Here is a 5,033-nt window from a genome sequence, read left to right on the forward strand (position 1 = left end):
TATGCAGATTTAATTTGTTGCCTTCTCCATTGATAAGCACTTCGAGAGATTTAGTCATCCTTGTCTTCCTGGTACAGAGAGGGAGACACCCTGACAAATGCAGATTTACTTTATAAATATAAATTGCTCAGTCAACCAAGAAATCAAAGAAGTCAAAAACTCTCGTACCACTCTCCCCACTTTTATTTAACATAGCACTGGAAGTCCTAGCTACAGCAATTAGGCAACATAAAGAAATAAAAGGCATCCAAACTGGTAAGGAAGAAGTAAAACTCTCATTATTTGCCGGTAACGTGATACTCTATATAGAAAACCCCAAAGACTCCACCACAAAACTACTAGAAATGATAAATGAATTCAGTAAAGTCACAGGATACAAAACCAATGTACAGAAATCTGTTGCATTCCTATACACTAATAATGAAGCAGCAGGAAGTGAAATTAAGAAAACAATTTCAGGGCGCCTGGGTGGCTCAGTCGTTAAGTGTCTGCCTTCAGCTCAGGTCATGATCCCGGGGTCCTGGGATCGAGCCCCGCATCGGGCTCCCTGCTCAGCAGGAAGCCTGCTTCTCCCTCTCCCACTCCTTCTGCTTGTGTTCCCTCTCTCGCTATCTCTCTCTCTGCCAAATAAATAAAATAAAATCTTAAAAAAAAAAAGTAAAGAAAACAATTTCATTTAAAATTGCACCAAAAATAATAAAATACTGGGGCGCCTGGGTGGCTCAGTCATTAGGCATCTGCCTTTGGCTCAGGTCATGATCCCAGGATCTTGGGATTGAGCCCCGCATCGGTCACGCTGCTCAGCAGGAAGCCTGCTTCTCCCTCTCCCACTCCCCCTGCGTGTATTCCCTCTCTTGTTGTGTCTCTCTCTGTCAATTAAATACATAAAATCTTTAAAAAAAAAACAGTAAAATATTCAGCTCTTTGAGGAAGACATGGTCACAGCTATAGCAGAGCTCTGGATGCCCCACTCTTGCCCTTGACTCACCGCTGTTTGCTCTCACTGAGGAACAAGTCAGTCTGGAAGCTGTGCCACAATCATGGCTTTTAGAGACACTGGGTAGACACCCAGGGAACCAGAGATGGTGATTCACTGAATTAGAATTACTCTAACCAGCTGCAACAGAAAATCTTTGGGGAAGGTATGTGCTGACTTGATCGGAGGGGCAAAGGAAAAGAATCTCAAAGTGAAAGCACCAGTTTGGATGCCTACCAAGACTCTGAGAATCACTACAAGAAAAACTTGTGTTGAGGGTTCTAAGACTTGGGATCATTTTCAGATGAGGATCCACAAGTGACTCATTGATTTGCACAATCCTTCTGAGATTGTTAAGCAGATTACTTCCATCCGTATTGAGCCAGGAGTCGAGATTGAGGTCACCATTGCAGATGCTTAAATCAACCTTTTTAATAAATTGATTATCAGTTGTTAAAAAAGCACAATAAAATATTCAAGAATAATCTTGACCAAAGAGGTAAAAGACCTGTACTCTAAAAACTATAAAAACACTGATGAAAGAAATTCAAGACAACATGCAGAAATGGAAAAATATTCCATGCTCATGGATTGGAAGAAAAAATATTAAAATGTCTGTACTACCCAAAGAAATCTGCATATTTAATATAATCCCTATCGAAATACTAGCAGTATTTTTCAGAGAACTAGAACAAACAATCCCAAAACTCGTAGGGAACCACAAAAGACCTCAAATAGCCAAAGCAATCTTGAAAAAGAAAAACAAAACTGGAGGCATCACAGTTCCAGTTTTCAAGTTATATTACAAAGTGGTAATAATTAAAACAGTATGGTACTGGCATAAAAATAGACACATAGATCAATGGAATAGAACAAAAAAACCTAGAAATAAACCCATATTTATATGGTCAATTAATCTTAGACAAAGGAAGAACGGGCAAAAGGCAGTCTCTTCAACAAATGGTGTTGGGAAAACAAGACAATCACATGCAAAAGAATAAAACTGGACCACTTTGTTTCACCATACACAAAAATAAATTTAAAATGGATTAAAGAGCTAAATGTGAGTCCTGAAACTATAAAAATCCTAGCAGAGAGCACAGGCAGTAATTTCTCTGACATTGGCCATAGCAACATTTTTCTAGATATGTCTCCTGAGGCAAGGAAAATAAAAACAAAAATAAACTATTGGGGCAACATCAAAATAAAAATTTTCTGAACGATGAAGGAAACAATCAACAAAACTAAAGGGCAATCTACTGAATGGAAGAAAATATTTGCAAATGACATATCTGATAAAGGGTTAGTATCTAAAATACATAAAGAACTGATACAACTTGACAACCCCCCAAATAATCCAATTAAAAAATGGGTAGAAGACACGAACAGACATTTCTCCAAAGAAGACATACAGGTGGTCAGCAGACACATGAAAAGATGCTCAACATCGCTCATCATCGGGGAAATGCAAATCAGAACTACAATGAGATATCACCTCACCCTTGTCAGAATGGCTAAAATCAAAAACACGGGAAACAATAAGTGTTGTTGAAGATGGGGAGAAAAAGGAACCCTCATGCAGTGTTGGTGGGAGTGCAAACTGGGGCAGCCACTGTGGAAAACAGTACGGAGGTTCCTCAAAAAATTAAAAATAGAACCACCCTATGATCCAGGAATGGCACTACTTGGAATTTACCCCCAAAATACAAAAACACTAATTGAAAGGGATACACGCATCCCTATGTTTATTGCAGCATTTTTTACAATAGCAAAACTATGGAAGCAGCCCAAGTGTCCATCAAGAGATGAATGGATAAAGATGTGGTGTATATATGTAATAGAATATTATTGAGCCATAAAAAAGAATGAAATCTTGCTATTTGCAGCAACATGGATAGGGCTAGAAAGTATAACGCTAAGTGAAATAAGTCAGTCAGAGAAAGACAAGAACCATATGATTTCACTCTTAACTGGAATTTAAGAAACAAAAAAATGAGCAAAGAGAAAAAGAGAGAGAGAGAGAGAGAGAGAACCAAGAAACAGACTCTTAGCTATAGTGGGACCCCTGGGGGGCTCAGATGGTTGAGCGTCTGAGCCCCCCAGGGCTGCCTTTGGCTCAGGTCATGATCTCCAGGTCCTAGCCATGTCGGGCTCCCAGCTCAGTGGGGAGTCTGCTTCTCCCTCTCCCTCTGCCTCACCCCTGGCTTGTGCTCTCTCTGTCTCTCTCTCAAATGAAGAAATAAAATATTTTAAAAAACAGCTTTAAAAAAAAAAAAGGGCTGGCAGACTCTTAGCTATAGAGAACTAACTGATGGTTACCAGAAGGGTGGGTGGGTTGGGGGATGGGGGAGATAGGGGATGGGCATTAAAGAGTATATTTATTGTGATAAAAAATTATTAAAAAATGGTTAGGATGATAAAATTGAAAAGAAAACTGAAATTGCAAAAAAATAAAAAAAATATAAGTTTTTCTTCTAAGAGGGTAACTTCTATCAGGTTTTCAGAGTTTCTCCTATGTCTGCTGTTTCTTAAAAATAACCTAAAATGATCCTATGTCAAAGAGGCATATTTTCAGGTAGCAAATTCTGCTCCCCTTCAGGCCCCAATTCCTTCAGTTGTGTACTGATCTGATATTACTGTGCTAATGGTGAAGTATTTGTCCCTAAAGTCATCTTGTCCCAAGACATCTGTCCCTAAAGTCACTCCCCCTCCATGTATACATGTATACACACACCGACTGTTAATCTAAAACGCAGCGAAACTGTCATCAATTCCTATTTGCGAAAGAACATTTTCAAAAGCAGTATTACTATGCATTGAAATTTTCAGGTGGATCACCAAAGTAATAGATTCATTTTTCTCTGTGATTTTTAGGTCTTTGAAAATAACTGAAGCTAAACTTCCCTGGCACTCAGGTACTGAAAGCCATTGATTTACGTGGGCACTAAGATGATAATAAGGGAAAAAAATGCTTTAGCAATCTTTCCTTATGGGTCACTGACTAAAACAAACAAACAAACCCAAAACAGCATTTTCAGAAAGTGAATACAGTATCCAGGGAGAATTACATTTACTTACCCTTATCTTGACCCTTCCTTCAACTGTTTATTCAGTTTTGGGGTAAAAAAAAATGCTTTGGTGCTGTGGATCAATGTCTACAAGTATGGAGTCCATTTTTTCAAATTAAGAGTGTAACTTATAAATGAGCCACAATAGACAAAAAACCAATTTAATCCCAGCATAATTATTGTTAATGGACTTAAGAAGTGTTCCCTGTGTTAGAATATGAAAATGAAGTTTTATTGTCCGAGCTCAGAATGAGTCATTTTATAGGATTTACATGGCATCCAGATAAGTAGCCAAACAGGAATTTCCAGAACTTCAATCTGTTCTCATTAAATGTGATGAAGTGCCAGTTTCCTGCTCTGGAAGTTCCTGCTCTGGGTAAGGCCAATAATAAAATTCACATATGATGAATAGACAAAATTCTTTGCTTCTCCCATGTCTACTTAGTAAGGAAATGAGGTGTGATGTCTAATGACTCCCTAAATCCCAAATTTCCACCCATTTGAAACTTGCCACCTCAAACTTTTGTGACTTACAGCAAGATGCAGGACAGCCGGTTATCTGGATAAAAAGGTGAATGGTGTAGTAGTTTCAAGCAATTAAGAATGTTTGGCTACATTAGCGTGGGTTTTATTTAATGGAAAAGGTCCGGAATGGTAAAGCTTAAATCAACGGTGTGCTAAATCAATTAAACAGGGAGTCCCTTAGACTGGGGTGGTTTTAATGCCAGGGCAGCCTACTTAAGCAAACCAAAATCTAATGCCTCAGAGTTACGGAGTCAACATGCTCAGGACAACCAATCACAAACAGCTAACTAGGCTTTAAGCTATAGCCAATCAAGTAATTTCCTGTTTTGCTTCCTTACTTTCCCTGTATGAGTCTTTTCCCTGGCTCCTGTTGGTGAGTGCTCTTGAAGAAAGCATCCATCTTGTCAGTTCAAACGAAAGAATGAACACTAGAGGTCATATTGCTCCCAGGCATGGCTGGACTA

The 5,033-nt window shown here is 38.8% G+C and overlaps 1 pseudogene; it reads left to right on the forward strand.

The window, feature by feature from the left end:
• Positions 1 to 1,040: 1,040 nt before the first annotated feature.
• On the forward strand, positions 1,041 to 1,397 carry LOC112809482 (small ribosomal subunit protein uS10-like; annotated as a pseudogene).
• Positions 1,398 to 5,033: the final 3,636 nt, after the last annotated feature.

Source organism: Callorhinus ursinus, unplaced genomic scaffold (assembly GCF_003265705.2).
Source record: "Callorhinus ursinus isolate GAN/ISIS: 27379988/994484 unplaced genomic scaffold, GSC_fseal_2.0 scaffold33, whole genome shotgun sequence".
In the NCBI taxonomy this organism is placed as follows: Eukaryota; Metazoa; Chordata; class Mammalia; order Carnivora; family Otariidae; genus Callorhinus; species Callorhinus ursinus.